The sequence below is a fragment of the Budorcas taxicolor genome, chromosome 9, assembly GCF_023091745.1.
Source record: "Budorcas taxicolor isolate Tak-1 chromosome 9, Takin1.1, whole genome shotgun sequence".
NCBI classification, from domain to species: Eukaryota; Metazoa; Chordata; class Mammalia; order Artiodactyla; family Bovidae; genus Budorcas; species Budorcas taxicolor.
In genome coordinates, this window is record NC_068918.1 from 20,475,330 (window position 1) to 20,495,137 (window position 19,808).

The 19,808-nt window shown below is 40.2% G+C and overlaps 1 non-coding gene across 1 annotated transcript; it reads left to right on the forward strand.

Moving 5' to 3' along the window:
- The first annotated feature begins 18,829 nt into the window (after window positions 1-18,829).
- On the forward strand, window positions 18,830-18,901 carry TRNAC-ACA (transfer RNA cysteine (anticodon ACA)). Its single transcript has one exon. It is a non-coding gene; the product is annotated as a tRNA-Cys (tRNA).
- Window positions 18,902-19,808: the final 907 nt, after the last annotated feature.

Here is a 19,808-nt window from a genome sequence, read left to right on the forward strand (position 1 = left end):
AGTTAGTTAAATATAATTAGTAGTTGGGCTGCACTTAGTGTTTTTTGTTGTTATTGTTCTCATGACATTGCTGCTGCTGCTGCTAAGTTGCTTCAGTCATGTCCAACTCTGTGCTGACCCCATAGATGGCAGCCCACCAGGCTCCCCCATCCCTGGGATTCTCCAGGAAAGAACACTGGAGTGGGTTGTCATTTCCCTCTCCAATACAGGAAAGTGAAAAGTGAAAGTGAAGTCGCTCAGTCGTGTCCAACTCTTAGCGACCCCATGGACTGCAGCCTACCAGGCTCCTCCGCCCATGGGATTTTCCAGGCAAGAGTACTGGAGTTGGGTGCCATTGCCTTCTCCTATCATGACATTGGGCTACAAATTTCTCCAGTGGCTGCCTACCAAGGCAAACAACTGAACTGTATTTCAAAGTATGGCAAGTCCCTCTGAATAGAAATTGAATGCATGAACTCTGTATGCTTACTACAGAGGCTGGGGTAGCAGATAGTTCATCTTTATGCTTTCCTCAATCCAGATATTTAAACAGCACTTGATATTCTTGTCCAGCCTCAGTCTTAGGTAGAGCTATATGCTGGACCTTAGGAGTAAGGCCTTCTCAGTATTCCTGGTCTCCCTCCCGTGATAGAAAAACTTATGTATTATGTCTTTGGAGAGGCAGAATAGAATTTTCTTCCTCTTTCCCAAAAGAACCCGGGAGAAGGAAATGGCAACCCACTCCAGTATTCTCGCCTGGAGAATTCTATGCGTAGAGGAGCCTGGAGGGCTACAGTCTATGGGGTTGCAAACAGCTGAACACGACTGAGCAGCTAACACTTTCCCATTGGAAGCAGACCTCTGCTTTGTATCAGCGTAGGATTGAGGGCTAGAAGATTTCCGTGCTTTTCCACAGGGACAGATAGCTTTTGCTTCTTCACTTCTTTAAGAGGCAATCAATTTTTCTCTGATTCTTTGAGGTGGAAGATAAGAAGTCCTTCTTTTGCTCAGAAGCAGTCATCTAGGCTGAGGCTGTGGTGGCAAGAATATAGATCGCCTCTAGCCCACATATTTTGCTTCAGGCAGAGAACAGAAGCAGCATTGCTTTGCTCCTGTGCCTCCTTGGTGTCTGATCACCATCCATATGAGGTCCCCTTTGAGGGAAATGGTTCTCTCTGGTATCCTCTCCTATACAGAATCTTTCTTAAGTGCACCTAGCAGAGATCCATGGAAAAGAGTTTGTGAGTGAGTGTGCACAACCTTTCTTTTTGATAATTTAGGTTATTCTCAACTATTGCAAGCCCACACTTGGCCCTTAGCGATTCTTAGTGTTCTATTTTATTTTTTGGGCAGCCACTTCTTCCTCCTGTGCTCTGCCATAGAGTTCATGTGTCCAGTCTCTTTTCAGTGGAACTTCGCATACTTTGATGTTCAGTTCAGTTGGTTGCCCTGTTCTCAGATGTCTTCATGGGTTCAAGATGAGTGTTTTTTTTTTTTTTTTTAAGATCATCTGTATTTTTCTTATTGTCAGGGTGGGAATGATATTCTCTTGCAGGTTTCTACACTCTAAGAATATTTTCTTTTAACAGCATATTGTCTTTTAAAGAAATTTTTAAAAAGAAACATTTGTTTTTTTTTGTGTTTACTTGCATATTTACCATTTTCAGTTCTTGTCCTTTCTTTCTGTTTGAATTTTTACCTATCATCATTTCTGTTCAGCCTGAGGAACTTTGAGCATTTTCTTAGATCTTCCAGCAGCAAATCTTATAAAGATTTCATGTATATGAAGATGACTTTATTTTGTGAAAGATATTTCACCAGATACAGAGTTCTATACTGACAAAATTTTTTTTTTTAAATTTTAAACCATTAAATCAATGTACCATTGTCTTCTGGCTTCAATTCTTTTTTTTTTTTTTTCTTTTTACTTGAAGTCATCTGTTATTCTCATCAATGTTTCTCTGTACAAAATGTGTTTTTTTCCCTTTGGTTTCTTTTAAGGTTGTTCTATTTATCTTCAGCTTGAAGCAGTTTGAATTATCATGTAAAGATATGTTCCTTTTCTCCTCTTACCAGGTAGAATGGTTTTCTTTTTATTTACTTTGCTGATCAAGTCTGTGGGTTCCTTTATTCTTAACTTGAAAAACTTGGCCATTATTTCTTCAAATATTATTTTTCCTTTTTCTCCCTCCCTTTCATCTCTCTCTGGGACTTCAGTGGTACTTACACAGCTTCATATTATCTTGTAGATGATGAAAGATGATTTTGTGAAAGTGCTGCACTTGATATGCTAGCAAATTTGGAAAACTCAGCAGTGGCCACAGGACTGGAAAAGGTCAGTTTTCATTCCAATCCCAAAGAAAGGCAATGCCAAAGAATGCTCAAACTATCGCACAATTGCACTCATCTCACACACTAGCAAAGTAATGCTGAAATTCTCCAAGCCAAGCTTCAACAGTATGTGAAACATTAACTTCCAGATGTTCAAGCTGGATTTAGAAAAGGCAGAGTAAGAAGAGATCAAATTGCCAACATTTGTTAGGTGATTGAAAAAGCAAGGGAGTTCTAGAAAAACATCTACTTCTGCTTTATTGACTATGCCAAAGCCTTTGATTGTGTGGATCACAACAAACTGTGGAAAATGCTTTAAGAGAGGGGACTATCAGACCACTTGACCTGCCTCTTGAGAAATCTGTATGCAGGTCAGGAAGCAACAGTTAGAACTGGACACAGAACAACAGACTGGTTCCAAATAGGAAAAGGAATATGTCAAGGCTGTATATTGTCACTCTGCTTATTTAACTTACGTGCAGAGTTCAGTTCAGTTCAGCCACTCAGTTGTGACTGACACTTTGCAATGCCATGGACTGCAGCACACCAGGCCTCCCTGTCCATCGCCAACTCCTGAAGCCTACTCAAACTTGTGTCCATCACGTTGGTGAAGTCATCCAACCATCTTATCCTCTGTCATCCCCTTCTCCTCTGGCCTTCAGTCTTGCCTGGCATCAGAGTCCTTTCCAATGAGTCAGTTCTTTGCATCAGATGGCCAAAGTATTGGAGTTTCAGCTTCAACATCAGTCCTTCCAATGAACACTCAGGACTGATCTCTTTTAGGATGGACTGGTTGGATCTCCTTGCAGTCCAAAGGACTCTCAAGAGTCTTCTTCAACACCACAGTTCAAAAGCATCAATCCTTTGGTGCTCAGCTTTCTTTATAGTCCAACTCTCACATCCATACATGACTGATGGAAAAACCATAGCTTTGACTATGTGGATCTTTGTTGGCAAAGTAATGTCTCTGCTTTTTAATATGCTGTCTAGGTTGGTCATAGCTTTTCTTCTGAGGAGCAAGCATCTTTTAATTTCATGGCTGCAGTCACCATCTGCAGTGATTTTGGAGCCCCCCAAAATAAAGCCTGTCAGTGTTTCCATTGTTTCCGCATCTATTTACCATGAAGTGATGGGACTGGATGCCATTACTTATGCCATCACTGGATGCCAAAACTAAGATGCCAGATATTAGTTTTCTGAATGTTGAGTTTTAAGCCAACTTTTTCACTCTCCTCTTTCACATTCATCAAGAGGCTCTTTAGTTCTTTTTTGCTTTCTACAGTAAGTGTGGTATCATGTGCATATCTGAGGTTATTATATTTCTCCCTGCAATCTTGATCCCAGCTTGTGCTTCCTCCAGCCCAGCATTCCTCATGATGTACTCTGCATATAAGTTAAATAAGCAGGGTGATAAAATACAGCCTTGATGTACTCCTTTCCTGATTTGGAACTAGTCTGTTGTTCCATGTCCTGTTCTAACTGTTGCTTCTTGACCTGCATACAGATTTCTCCAGAGACAAATCAGGTGGTCTGGTATTCCCATCTTTTAAAGAATTTTTCACATACTGTGTGTTGTGATCCACACAGTCAAAGGCTTTTGTGTAGTCAATAAAGCAGAAGTAGATTTTTTTTCTGGAACTCTCTTGCTTTTTCAATGATCCAGTGGATGTTGGCAATTTGATCTCTGCTTCCTCTGCCTTTTCTAAATCCAGCTTGAACATCTGGGAGTTCATGGTTCATCTACTGTTGAAGACTGGCTTGGAGAATTTTGAGAATTACTTTGCTAGCCTGTGAGAGGAGTGGAATTGTGTGGTAGTTTGAACATTTTTTGGCTTTGCCTTTCTTTGGGATTGGAATGAAGGCTGACCTTTTCCAGTCCTGTGGCCCCTGCTGAGTTTTCCAGATTTGTTGGCATATTGAGTGTAGCACTTTCACAGCATCAGTTTTTAGGATGTGAAATAGCTCAACTGGAATTCCATCACCTCCACTAGTTTTGTTCATAGTGATGCTTCCTAAGGCCCACTTGACTTTGCATTCCAGGATGTCCGGCTCTAGGTGAGTGATCACACCATTGTGATTATCTGAGTCATGAAGATCTTTTTGGTACAGTTCTTCTGTGTATTCTTGCCACCTCTTAATATCTTCTGCTTCTGTTAGGTCCATACTATTACTTTCCTTTATGTGCTCATCTTTGTATGAAGTGTTCCCTTGGTATCTCAAATTTTCTTGAAGAGATCTCTAGTCTTTCCCATTTTATTGTTTTCCTCTATTTCTTTTTTTTTAAAATTTTTATTTTTACTTTATTTTACTTTACAATACTGTATTGGTTTTGCCATACATTGACATGAATCCACCACGGGTGTACATGCATTCCCAAACATGAACCCCCCTCCCACCTCCCTCCCTATAACATCCCTCTGGGTCATCCCAGTGCACCAGCCCCAAACATGCTGTATCCTGCGTTGGACATAGACTGGCAATTCGATTCTTACATGATAGTATACATGTTTTAATGCCATTCTCCCAAATCATCCCACCCTCTCCCTCTCCCTCTGAGTCCAAAAGTCCGCTATACACATCTGTGTCTCTTTTGCTGTCTTGCATACAGGGTCACCATTGCCATCTTTCTAAATTCCATATATATGTGTTAGTATACTGTATTGGTGTTTTTCTTTCTGGCTTACTTCACTCTGTATAATCGGCTCCAGTTCATTCCATCTCATCAGAACTGACTCAAATGTATTCTTTTTAATGGCTGAGTAATACTCCATTGTGTATATGTACCACTGCTTTCTTATCCATTCATCTGCTGATGGACATCTAGGTTGTTTCCATGTCCTGGCTATTATAAATAGTGCTGCGATGAACATTGGGGTACATGTGTCTCTTTCAATTCTGGTTTCCTCGGAGTGTATGCCCAGCAGTGGGATTGCTGGGTCATAAGGTAGTTCTATTTGCAATTTTTAAAGGAATCTCCAGACTGTTCTCCATAGTGGCTGTACTAGTTTGCATTCCCACCAACAGTGTATGAGGGTTCCCTTTTCTCCACACCCTCTCCAGCATTTATTGCTTGCAGTTTTTTGGATCGCAGCCATTCTGACTGGTGTGAAGTGGTACCTCATTGTGGTTTTGATTTGCATTTCTCTAATAATGAGTGATGTTGAGCATCGTTTCATGTGTTTGTTAGCCATCCATATGTCTTCTTTGGAGAAATGTCTATTTAGTTCTTTGGCCCATTTTTTGATTGGGTCATTTATTTTTCTGGAATTGAGCTGCATAAGTTGCTTGTATATTTTTGAGATTAGTTGTTTGTCAGTTGTTTCATTTGCTATTATTTTCTCCCATTCAGAAGGCTGTCTTTTCACCTTGCTTATACTTTCCTTTGTTGTGCAGAAGCTTTTAATTTTAATTAGACCCCATTTGTTTATTTTTGCTTTTATTTCCAGAGTTCTGGGAGGTGGATCATAGAGGATCCTGCTGTGATTTATGTCAGAGAGTGTTTTGCCTATGTTCTCCTCTAGGAGTTTTATGTTTCTGGTCTTACATTTAGATCTTTAATCCCTTTTGAGTTTATTTTTGTGTGCGGTGTTAGAAAGTGATCTAGTTTCATTCTTTTACTAGTGGTTGACCAGTTTTCCCAGCACCACTTGTTAAAGAGATTGTCTTTACTCCATTGTATATTCTTGCCTCCTTTGTCAAAGATAAGGTGTCCATATGTGTGTGGATTTATCTCTGGGCTTTCTATTTTGTTCCATTGATCTATATTTCTGTCTTTGTGCCAGTACCATACTGTCTTGATGACTGTTTTCCTCTATTTCTTTGCATTGATCGTTGAGGATGGATTCCTTATCTCTCCTTGCTCTTCTTTGGAACTCTGCCGTCAAATGGGTGTATATTTCCTTTTCTCCTTTGCCTTTCCCTTCTCTTCTTTCTACTGCTATTTGTAAGGCCTCCTCAGACAACTATTTTGCCTTTTTGCCTTTCTTTTTCGTGGGGATGGTCTTGATCTCTGTCTCCTGTACAATGTCACGAACCTCTGTACATTGTTCCTTAGGCACTCTATCTATCAGATCTAATCCCTTGAATCTATTTGTCACTTCCACTGTATAACCACAAGGGATGTGATTTAGGTCATACCTGAATGGTCTAGTGGTTTCCCCTACTTTCCTCAATTTAAGTCTCAATTTGACAGTTCATGATCTGAGCCACAGTCTGCTCCCTGTCTTGTTTTGAGTGCTGATCAACTTCCACAAAACAACTTCTGAACACTGGTGGAGGACACCAGGCACTCAGAAAGGCAGCTCATTCTTTTGAAAGTGGAGGACACCAGGCACCCAGAAAGGCAGCTCATTCTTTTGAAAGGAGGTGGGAGAAAATCTAAAACACAAAATGTGAGACAAAAGACTTAGGGAAGGAGACCTGTCCTGGGGAGGGAGTCGTGAAAGAAGAGAAGTTTCCACACAGTGGGAAACCCTCTCATAGGTGGTTCTATGGGGAGTTTTGGAATCTCAGAGGGCAACATACCTGGGAGAAAAAAACCCCCACAGAATACACTCCTAACAGCAACTGTGGAAAGGAGAAATTTCCTGTGAAAGGCTCTAACCTAACAACCTAACATGCAGCCTGGTCTGCTCACAGAACAAAAGATTGGGAGAATACCAAAGGAGAGCAGCAGGCTGTGTACGGGCCCCTCCCCGGCAGAGAGGCTGAGGTACAACAGCCAGAGTCAGAAGGCAAGGGGCTGCTGCAATCTCAGCCTCAGAGACGGCATCTTCCAGCAACTGTGAGCAGTCTCCCAGCTGCTGACCAAGTCTTCCTGAGATCTCGGATGGTTGACATCCATCGAGAGTTGCAGCCTGAGATCAGCGGTCCAGAGGAGACATATGGCACACCCGAGACGGTGCTTTCACAGAGCACCAGGGAAACCGAGCAGCTAGGACCAGGGAGGTGATTAAGATGCTTGGCCCACCTGAGACAGTGTGCTCACCAAGAACCTGGTCGCCTGAGCTGCTCAGACCTGGGAAGGGCACAAAATGCACGCCCAACCCACAGAGACTGAGCCAGAACTGTGTCTGAGTGTCCCTTGTGGAGGTACGGGTCAGCAGTGGCCTGCTGCAGGGCCAGGGGCTCTGGGTGCAGCAGACCTGGGTATGGCATAAGCCCTGGTAGAGGAGGTTGCCATCAACACCCCCCCCTCCCCCCACCCCCCCCCTCCCCCATAGAACCACCAGAACTTACACAGGACTAAGGAAACAGACTCTTGGAGGGCACAAACAAAACCTTATGTGCACCAGAACCCAGGAGAAAGGAGCAGTGACTCAACAAGAGACTGACCCGTGAGTGTCCGTGAGTGTCCAGGAGTCTCCAGCAGAGGCATGGGTTGGTGGTGGCCTGCAGCAGGGTCAGGGGCACTGAGTGCAGCAGTGTGTGTGTAGGACCTTTTGAAGGTGGTCGCCATTATCTTCATTACCTCACCATAGTTTGACCTCAGGTCAAGCAACAGAGGGGGAACACAGCCCTGCCCATCAACAGAAAATTGGATTAAAGATATGCAGAGTACATCATGCAAAATGCCAGACTGGATGAAGCATAAGCTGGAATAAAGATGGCTGGGAGAAATATCAATGACCTCAGATATGCAGATGACACCACCCTTATGGCAGAAAGTGAAGAGGAACTAAAAAGCCTCTTGATGAAAGTGAAAGAGGAGAGTAAAAACGTTTGCTTAAAGCTCAGTGTTCAGAAAACTAAGATCATGGCATCCAGTCCCATCACTTCATGGCAAATAGATGGGGAAACAATGGAAACAGTGACAGACTTTATTTTTGGGGGCTCCAAAACCACTGCAGATGGTGACTGTAGCCGTGAAATTAAAAGACACTTGCTCCCTGTAAGAAAAGTTATGATCAACCTAGACAGCATATTAAAAAGCAGAGACAATCCTTTGCCAACAAAGGTCCATCTAGGCAAAGCTATGGTTTTTCCATTAGTCATGGGCTTCCCTGGTGGCTCAGAGGTTAAAGCGTCTGCTTCCAATGCGGGAGACCCGGGTTCGATCCCTGGGTCAGGAAGATCCCCTGGAGAAGGAAATGGCAATCCACTCCAGTATTCTTGCCTGGAGAATCCCATGGACGGAGAAGCCTAGTAGGTTACAGTCCACTGGGTCACAAAGAGTCGGACACGACTGAGTGACTTCACCCCCCTATGTATGGGTGTGAGAGTTGGACTGTAAAGAAAGTTGAGCACTGAAGAATTGATGCTTTTGAACTGTAGTGTTGGAAAAGACTCTTGAGAGTCCCTTGGACTGCAAGGAGATCCAACCAGTCCATCCTAAAGGACATAAGTCCTGAATATTCGTTGGAAGGACTGATGCTAAAGCTGAATCCCCAATACTTTGGCCACCTAATACAAAAAACTGACTCATTTGAAAAGACCCTGATGCTGGGCAAGATTGAAGGTGAGAGGTGAAGGGAACGACAGAGGATGAGATGGTTGGATGGCATCACTGATGTGATGGACACGAGTTTGAGTAGGCTTCGGAAGTTGGTGATGGACAGGGAAGCCTGGCATGCTGCAGTCCCACGAGGTTGCAAAGAGCCAGAAATGACTGAGTGACTGAACTGAACTGAACTGATTATCTTGTAGTTTCAATTCAGCATTTGTGTTTACCGTTTTCCTCTGTATTATCAATCTGTCTTCATAGTCACTGTTCATTTCTTCTGCAGAGTCCAATCTGCCATGAATCCTATAAATTTTATAATTTAATATTATATTTTCCACTTCTAAAATTTCCATCTAGTTACTAGTTCTATCTAGTAGTCAGAATTCAAAAATCTCTCTTGATATTCCTCATCACTTTAGGCATTGCATCCATCTTCTAGAGTTTCCTTAATCGTATTTATATTATATATTCTTATATACTAATGCTAACATCATGGTTGTTTGTGGCTATACTTCTATTGATGCCTTTTTTTAGATTATGGGTCTGCCTCTTTGCATGTCTAACATTAAACATTATTGGTAATACATTGTGGACAATTGATTCTGTTCTCTTGCTCTTAGGAATGTTGAATTTCAAGCACTTAAATCACTGGCAAATCACATTGGTCCTGTAGAGGATTTGTTTAAACTCCCTTAGAATGGTTTGTTTTCATTTTACCTTTAATCCAAGAGTGTAGTGCTTAGTCTTGGGATATGGTCATAATTTGTAAGGCTGACACTTGAGTTTTGAAAGTGAGTCCTATTTAATTTGGTTGAACTTGAACTCAAATCTTGTCTTTCCAGAAACAGTCAACTAGTGATACCTTTGATAAGCAATTTTTAGTCTTTCAGTAAGATCCTTGAAATCTCTACTTATATTCTAAAATTTAGAACTCATTCTAAGATTTAGCAGATATTTGTATACAGTTTAGGGCTGACCCCTCTGGAACTCCTTCATGTCTACAATTTCTCTTTTCAATTTTCATCTGCTTGATCAACCTTGCACTTTGACCTATCAGTCCCACTTTGCAGCAAAATAAGGCTGTCACTTTCTGCTTGAGCTCTATCATTTATGCACAGTACAAACTGGGGAGTGTGTTTCAGAGAAATTCCAGGGAGATATGGATTTCTCTTTTTTTGCTTCTCTTCTAAAAAGAGTCTTCATCCTCTCTCCAATTTCTGCTTGCTTTGTAGGATTGACATCTTTTAAGCAAGATTTTGAGCAAAGACAGCAGTTTTTATATAATTGCAAAACATGATTTCTTTCCAAATATGTAAAATAAGGACACAACATTGAACTAAACGGTTTTCTCCCATACATAGCATGCTATGAAATCAATTTTTTAATGAAACCAATTTTTTATACTTTTTACCTCAAACTTCTATGGATAAGGAATTTTACTAAGCCTGACTTTTCAAAGCTTAAAACGATCCTCTTTTACTTGATTTTTGACACTATGCATGTGCACGTGTGCTAAGTTGCTTCAGTTGTATGCAACTCTTTGCAACCCTGTGAACTGTAGCCTGCCAAGCCCCTCTGTTCGTGGGATTCTCCAGGTAAGAATCTTGGAGTGGGTTGCCATGACTTCTTCCAGGGAATCTTCTGTATAGTGTACATTATAAGAATACTAATAGATAATCACTTTTTGGGCATGTACTGTTCTAAGCACCTTGATGAGTACTTAAAAGTCTATAACTTCCTTTAAATTTCTTAACTACCTTGTGAATCAGGGATTATTATTTCTATTATACATATGAGGAACTAAGGTTTAATGAGTGCAATACATTGTCCAGGGTCATAAAAATGTATTAGAACTAGGATGCAAATCCAGGTCCATACGATTCCAAAGGACTCCAAAGCACTTACCAGTGACCATTCAGGATGTTTGATAAATTGAATGTTTTGCTTATGACTTTATTACACAATTTCTTGTAGAATGAAGATTTTTTCAAACTTTGGAAGATTGTTTTTACCTTGGAATTTGCAAAATTACAGAAAAATAATGTTAAATATAATGAAATACTTTATTTTATTGGATTAGGCAGAAATATCTCACTTGTAGTTTCATTGTACAATTTTTATTACACATTTTTTTTTCAGTGTCAATATTTAAAAGTTAAAGCTATTAAGTGCAGAGTAATGCAGGAAATGGAGTATCATTTGCATAGTATCTGCCCAGAGGATGACTGCTCAGCAGGAAGCAATTCAGATTACAAGGTGTCTTTTTCTTTTAATAGCTACCTTCACTTCACTAAATGAGAGCAAGAGCCACATTTTACTTGCCTTACTAAATGATATGTTGCAACAAAATTATTTACAACAGGCAGCAAAATCCTCTATTTTCAGTAGAGAAAGTACTTTAAAGTTTTCATGTAACTTCCAGAAGCCATGGCTTCCCTAATAGCTCAGTTGGTAACGAATCTGCCTGCAATGCAGGAGACCCCGGTTTGATTCCTGGGTCAGGAAGATCTGCTGGAGAAGGGATAGGCTACCCACTCCAGTATTCTTGGGCTTCCCTTGTGGCTCAGGTGGTAAAGAATCTGCCTGCAGTGAGGGAGACCTGCGTTTCATCCCTGGGTTGGGAAGATCCCCAGGAGAAGGGAAAGGCTATCTGGCCTAGAGAATTCCATGGACTGTATAGTCCATGGGGTCCCAAAGAGTTGGGCATGACTGAGCAACTTTCACTTTCACTTCACTTTCCAGAAGCAATATTTAATAAGAAGTCCAAAGGACCTTTGTAGGAGAAGATACTCTTGAAGTAGTCATGCTTCTCATTGGTTTCTCAATGTTTCTGTGTTGAGAACCTAAATTACTGCTTCAACTAGTTACATTTTTTTCCCTTCACTTTTTCTTCACTATTTATCAAGGAATAAAATAATTCTCCTTAATGATACAAACTTTACTGTTAATATTTACCAAGGACCTTATTCTTTGTGCTGTTGTTTAGATGCTAAGGAGTATTCAACTCTCTGCGACCCCATAGACTGCAGTGTGCTGGGCTTCCCTGTTCTTCACCATCTCCTGAAGCTTGTTCAAACTCATATCCATTGAGTTGGTGATGCCATCCAACCATCTCATCCTCTGTCATCCCTTCTCCTCCTGCCCTCTACCTTTCCCACCATAAGGGTCTTTTCCAGTGAGTCAGCTCTTTACTTCAGGTGGCCAAAGTATTGAGCTTCAGCGTCAGTCCTTCTAATGAATATTCAGGGCTATCTCCTTTAGGATTGACTGGTTTGATCTCCTTGCAGCCTAAGAGACACAAGTGTCTTCTCCAGAACCACAATTTGGAAGCATCAGTTTTTCAGTGCTCAGCCTTCTTTATGGCCTAACTCTCATATCTGTACATGACTGCTGGGATGACCACAGCTTTGACTATCTGGACCTTTGTTGGCAAAATGATGTCTCTGCTTTTTAATATGCTGTCTAGGTTTGCATAGTTTTCCTTCCAAGGAGCAAGTGTCTTTTAATTTCATGGCGGCAGTCACTGTCCATAGTGATTTTGGAGCCCAGGAAAACAAAATCTGTCACTGTTTCCACTTCCTGCCATCTATTTTCCGTAAAGTGATGGGATCAGATGCCATGGTCTTAGTTTTTTTAACGTTCAGTTTTAAGCCAGCTTTTCATTCTCCTCTTTCACTCTCATCAATAGATTTTTTTAGTTCCTCTTCACTTTCTGCCATTAGAGTGGTGTCATCTGCATATCTGAGGTTATTGATATTTCTCTTGGCAAACTTGATTCCAGCTTGTGGTTCATTCAGCCCAGCATTTCTCATGATGTACTCTGTGTTAAATAAGCAGGGTGATGATATATAGCTTTGCATATTCCTTTTCCAATTTTGAGCCAGTCTATTGTTCCATGTTCATTTTAACTGTTGCTTCTTGACTTGCATACAGGCTTCTCAGGATACAGGTAAGGTGATCTGTACTCCCATCTCTTTACCAAGGATCCATTCTTAGTTCAGCACTAATTTTGTTTATGCCTCAAACACTTATGATGTTTGCTCACTAGAATGCCTATTGCTTCATTCCGCCAGTGCTGTGCTTAGTTGCTCAGTCGTGTCCAACTCTTTGTTGACCCCACGGACAGCACCTTATCAGGCTCCTCTGTCCACGGGATTTCCCAGGCAAGAATACTGGAGTGGATTGCCATGCCGTCCTCCAGGGGATCTTCCTGACCCAGGGTCTGAACTTGGGTCTCACGTACTACAGGCAGATTCTTTTACTGACAGCCACCAGGGAAGACCACCAGTAGGAATAATCAAAATGCTTTAAAATTGATAAAAATATAACATGTCTGAGAATAAGATCAATAATTGTAGACAGTTAACAAAATGTTTAAAATTTTTGAGTTCCTAGTTCAGCCATGAATCAATGGTGACATTAGGTAGGTAGCGATAAAGATAAAAGAAAGTCATATGAATTTAAATAGGATTAGGAAATCAGCTTTTAAAACTTAATAATGGTGGCAAATTTCAAAAGGGCTTGCTTAGATCATTCCATTGGAAGTTTTACTAAACAGAATAGACACAATCAGATCCTTGCAAACATGTTTTATTTATTTTCAAGTATTCAAACTATAATTTAATTTAGCTACTAAATATTGGCTAACACTTTCTTAAATATTTTAATAGATTTCTTAAAATTGTCTTCCTATCTTGGGAGCTTTACAACCATATTGCCATTTGTGATTTAAGCAAGTATACACTGTTGGCTTATTAAAACTACATTAAAGGGACATTCGACAATAGGATTCATTCTTAATCCCTAGAAGTTAGCATGTTTTAGTTTTGCTTTTTCTTTCTAGTTATAATTTACACATATACACATATTTCAAAATCATTGTATATGACTCTAACAAATATGAATCTGTTTACAAACTTAGTTTGTTAATTTTCTGTGAAACAACTCCACTTGCATTTTGAATTTCCATTCATTTCTGCTATTGCAGTGGGTTGGGGCTGGAAGTTAAGTAATTTCCATCCCTTCTAGTGTTTCCTCCAGCTTTCTGTGGTTTATGCCAGAGTTTCAGGGTCTTCTCCTGGTGTGCATGTGTATACGGCATTAGTGACTATTTTATCATTGTGCCGGCAGTGACCTGTGTTCCCAGAAATAGGACGCTTTCAGTTCTGGAAGCTTACCGATGCTTCATTGCTACACTTGGAGCATGGGAATCATCTGAAGGACTATGTATCTGTCTGGATGCACCATGAAGCTATTTGTTCCTTAGGTCTTATTTCATCTTGGAACTGATAGAAAGCAGGAAACATTCTCTCTCTTCTTTTAAGATCCCCTAACTTCTATTTCTGTCTGGGGAGGCCTTACAAATAGCTGTGAAAAGAAGAGAGGTGAAAAGCAAAGGAGAAAAGGAAAGATATAAGCATCTGAATGCAGAGTTCCAAAGAATAGCAAGAAGAGATAAGAAAGCCTTCTTCAGTGATCAATGCAAAGAAATAGAGGGAAAGAACAGAATGGGAGTGACTAGAGATCTCTTCAAGAAAATTAGAGATACCAAGGGAACATTTCATGCAAAGATGGGCTCGATAAAGGACAGAAATGGTATGGACCTAACAGAAGCAGAAGATATTAAGAAGAGGTGGCAAGAATACACAGAAGAACTGTACAAAAAAGATTTTTATGACCCGGATAATCACGACGGTGTGATCACTCATCTAGAGCCAGACATCTTGGAATGTGAAGTCAAGTGGGCCTTAGAAAGCATCACTATGAACAAAGCTAGTGGAAGTGATGGAATTCCAATTGAGCTATTTCACATCCTGTAGATGATGCTGTGAAAGTGCTGCACTCAATATGCCAGCACATTTGGAAAACTCAGCAGTGGCCACAGGACTGGAAAAGGTCAGTTTCATTCCAATTCCAAAGAAAGGCAATGCCAAAGAATGCTCAAACTACCACACAATTGCATTCATCTCACATGCTACTAAAGTAATGCTCAAAATTCTCCAAGCCAGGCTTCAGCAATACGTGAACCGTGAACTTCCTGATGTTCAAGCTGGTTTTAGAAAAGGCAGAGGAACCAGAGATCAAATTGCCAACATCTGCTGGATCATGGAAAAAGCAAGAGAGTTCCAGAAAAACATCTATTTCTGCTTTATTGACTATGCCAAAGCCTTTGACTGTGTGGATCACAATAAACTGTGGAAAATTCTGAGAGAGATGGGAATACCAGAGCACCTGACCTGCCTCTTGAGAAATCTGTATGCAGGTCAGGAAGCAACAGTTAGAACTGGACATGGAACAACAGACTGGTTCCAAATCTGAAAAGGAGTACGTCAAGGCTGTATATTGTCACCCCGCTTATTTAACTTCTATGCAGAGTCCATCATGAGAAATGCTGGACTGGAAGAAACACAAGCTGGAATCAAGACTGCCGGGAGAAATATCAATAACCTCAGATACGCAGATGACACCACCCTTATGGCAGAAAGTGAAGAGGAACTAAAAAGCCTCTTGATGAAAGTGAAAGTGGAGAGTGAAAAAGTTGACTTAAAGCTCAGCATTCAGAAAACAAAGATCATGGTATCCGGTCCCATCACTTCATGGGAAATAGATGGGGAAACTGTGTCAGACTTTATTTTTGGGGGCTCCAAAATCACTGCAGATGGTGACTGCAGCCATGAAATTAAAAGATGCTTACTCCTTGGAAGGAAAGTTATGATCAACCTAGATAGCATATTCAAAAGCAGAGACATTACTTTGCTGACTAAGGCCCATCTAGTCAAGGCTATGGTTTTTCCAGTAGTCATGTATGGATGTGAGAGTTGGACTGTGAAGAAGGCTGAGCACCGAAGAATTGATGCTCTTGAACTGTGGTGTTGGAGAAGACTCTTGAGAGTCCCTTGGACTGCAAGGAGATCAACCAGTTCATTCTGAAGGAGATCAGCCCTGGGATTTCTTTGGAAGGACCGATGCTAAAGCTGAAACTCCAGTACTTTGGCCTCCTCATGCGAAGAGTTGACTCATTGGAAAAGACTTTGATGCTGGGAGGGATTGGGGGCAAGAGGAGAAGGGGACGACAGAGGATGAGATGGCTGGATGGCATCACTGACTCAATGGACGTGAGTCTGAGTGAACTCCGGGAGTTGGTGATGGACAGGGAGGCCTGGCATGCTGCGATTCATGGGGTCGCCAAGAGTTGGACACGACTGAGTGACTGAACTCTACTGAACTGAACTTCTATTTCTCGCCTTTCCTTCCCTTTGTTGACTGGTGGGTAAGAATATGAGAGGGAAGCTGAGCATTGGGATGGAAGACTTAGTGATAGTAGTGGGCAACTGAGTGTTGAGTGGTAATTAATGATTTCCATCTTTCTCCTTTTCTAAGTCATCTGCATTGTAAGTAGTTCTACTATGGTAGATACACCTTGAATCAGCCCTCTAGTTAAATAAGAAATGGGCAGGGTGGAGGTGGGGTGCTGTTCCTAGGCAACCAGTGATGGAAGAGAGAAAGATAAAGAGATGGAAGAGGACAAGAAGCTTCCAATTAATGGAATAGCAAGGGAAGACAAGAATTTGTAGAAGAGTTTTAGTGTTCAGTCAAATGCATGTGATTCAGTGATTTCCTGCATATCTAAACATGCACGCATATGTACTCAATAGAAACCTATTAGAATGTAAATTCCAAAGTGCTATAGATAGTCTTTGAAGTGTACCTGCAAATAATAAGACCTGATAAATGGTGGCTGAGAGAGACCTCACCAAAAATCCATGTGTCTCCTTTGCAGTTAAATGGAGACCATGTATCTCATTCTGTCTAGCGGATGATGGGTAGAAGTGATAACATGCAAATGAATAGTTCTGACTGTGACTTATACTTTAGGACCTTTTAGTACTACTTTCTATCGCTATAGCAATCCTGCAGGTCATGACTTGAGTGGAGAGAACTTGAATCGCTAACTCACCACATGAAAGAGAGATGCTTTTAAGTGCTCCCTAGCTAATATAGTTAGATAAACTAACTTTGGTATGCTAACCCACTGATTCTTGAGGTTTTATTTACTATTGTACTGTAGACTACCCAAGTCTAACTAATACAGTTTGGAAGGTAAAATGAGTAGTCTTTTGAGATACTCATTACAAAGCCTTTTTTTCTTAAAAGTAATATCTATTGGTTCTTTTGTTTTAAAAATTAGAATTCGTTTACCGTAAAACAAGTGCTTTACAGAGAAACTAAAAACCAAGTTTTCTGATGATTGAAGAATGACTTGGGACAAAGATAAAGCAAGTTAGAAATTATCATTTAGTGGGGAAATATTATCTCATTAGAAAAAATAAAAGGATTATGAACAACATTTTGGTAGCATGTCTATTCCATAAAATGAGATTTTCTCAGGATTTTGAGCCCATTCAGAGACAAGCAGTGTATTTTTTTTTTTTTGTCTTTAAAAACTGGTTTAAATGTTCTCTATTATCTCACTGAAGTTCAACATCAATTATAGAGAAGTCTTACATGAAAGAGACATATTTTGTTATTATTATTGTTATTATTGCCCCAACCTGAAAACTGTTAAATTTAGGAGATCTAAATGTTTGGGGATATAGAAAGACTTAGTAGTTTCTTTAATCAGTTAATAAGTGGCAGTAATTCAGTTTAGAAAGTTAATGTTTTTCTCTGTGTAAGAATTTAGATTCTTTGATTCCCTACTTACTTCCATCCTTTTCTCCCTCTTTCTTCCTTCCTTCCTTTTTTATATTTCTCTGATTTTAGAATAGTTTATTCTCTTTTTTTATGATCACTTGAAAGTTCTATAAAATACTTTTCAAGTATTTGGAATTATCTTTGTAAATTAGTTTAATTATTGCCATCTCTTTCAAAATCCTTTCACAAAATTAAAACATTAGAAGTATATTTCAGATCTCTTCCAGCCTGTCACACTATTATTTCTATGATTTTTGTTTTATTCACAAAGGAATTTATTTACTTTTTTAGAACTTTCTCAGTCAATTTTCTTGTGTTCTCTTATAGTAGTAAATTTCATCTTCCCACACTTTATATATAATAAAACTTTATTATAATATATAAAGATATTTAGAAAAACTGGAAAACTTGCTCTTCAGGTTATTCCCTAATAGCCATTGCAGCTGTATTTTCACAAGTACTTAATTCAGATTTTGAGGATCCATGGTAAATTAGTGAGGATTTTTAAAAGAAGTTTATTCTAAGACAGCTGTGTAAAAAGAAACACAACAGCTGATGACAAAGTACACTTTAATATCACAATTTAGTACTCCTAAACTTCCCTTATAACTTGATCAGATGTCTTGCCTTCATATACCTCTAGATTACACACCTAATGGCAGACATATTAATGGGAAGAGGTAGTGGTGGTGATGAGAGATGATGATATTAGTTCTAAAGTTAACCCTCAGGTGAAATAATATATAGTCACAATTACCTTTTAAAAAATCCCTAAATAGTCAAAAAGTCATTCAGATAATTTTTTGTCTGTTTTTGTTTGCATTTGACATGACTTCTCTTTCCTTGGGATGTGGAGGGCATGGAATTTCTGTCTCCTTTTCATTCAACTGTCTTCCTATTGTTCCTAAGACAGTGATGAAAATCATTAACATACTGTATAAAGCCCTGCCAATCGTTAACATAGTGTATAAAGCCCTGCCAGTTCTACCCCAATCTCATCTTGCTCCAAACTCCACACTGTCTTCCTTTTAATTTCTTGAATGCTCTTTCCTTTTCCCATATAGTTACAACTACCTGCATCTTCTTCTCTGATAGCTTCTTTATTCTTTCAGTGAAGTGAAGTGAAGTGAAAGTCGCTTAGTTGTGACCGACTCTTTACAACCCGATGGACTATACAGTCCATGGAATTCTCCTAGCCAGAATACTGGAGTGGGTAGCCTTTCCCTTCTGCAGGGGATCTTCCCAGCCCAGGAATTGAACCGGGGTCTCCTGTATTGCAGGCAGACTCTTTACTAACTGAGCCCTAATGTTTTAGTACCCATAACTTAAACATTTCTTCCTCCTGTTTGTTCTATTGTAACAATTTAATCTTTTCATTGGACTTCCCTGGTGGCTCAGACGGTAAAGCATCTGTCTACAATGCAGGAGACCCAGGTTCGAGCCCTGGGTTGGGAAGATCCCCTGGAGAAGGAAATGGCAATCCACTCCAGTACTATTGCCTGGAAAATCCCATGGACAGAGGGGCCTGGTAGTCCATAAAACCTACCATAGCTGTGATTTAACATTTATTCATGGTGCTCTGATTAGAAATAAACTACCCTTGCCCCCTCCACCCTGTCCCACCCATGGATTGAGAGCTCCATGATGACAGGATCTGTGTTTTGACCTCCTGGTTCATAGATGGTCATCTTCTTTTTGTGTCCTCACATGGTAGAAAGCTCAGTGGAGCTCACTGTGGTCTTTTTATAAGGATGTTAATCCAATTTCAGAGGGCTCTGCCCTCATGACCTCATCACCTCCCAAAGACCTCACCTTTTAAGGATTAGATTTCATCATAAGAATAGGGAGAGGGTGGGATGATATGGGAGAATGGCATTCTATCATGTATACTATCATGTAAGAATTGAATTGCTAGTCTATGTCTGACGCAGGATACAGCATGCTTGGGGCTGGTGCATGGGGATGACCCACAGAGATGTTATGGGGAGGGAGGTGGGAGGGGGGTTCATGTTTGGGAACACATGTAAGAATTAAAGATTTTAAAATTAAAAAAATAAAAAACTTCAAAAAAAAAAAAAAAAAGAAAAGAATTTCAGGGACCAAAAACATTCAGTCTATGGCAAGAACTAAGATCTGAAAGGGCAACCCACCCTAGTATTCTTGCCTGGGAAATCCCATGGACAGTGGAGCCTGGAGGGCTATAGTCCATGGGGTCACAAAGAGTCGGACATGACCGAGCGACTAACTTACTCACAAGATCTGATTGTAAATCTGAAATTATCTGTATTTAAATACCTATTTCAATGGGTCTTGATTTGAGTTCCATTAAATTTAGTACTGAACACTAAATTTACAGCTTGCT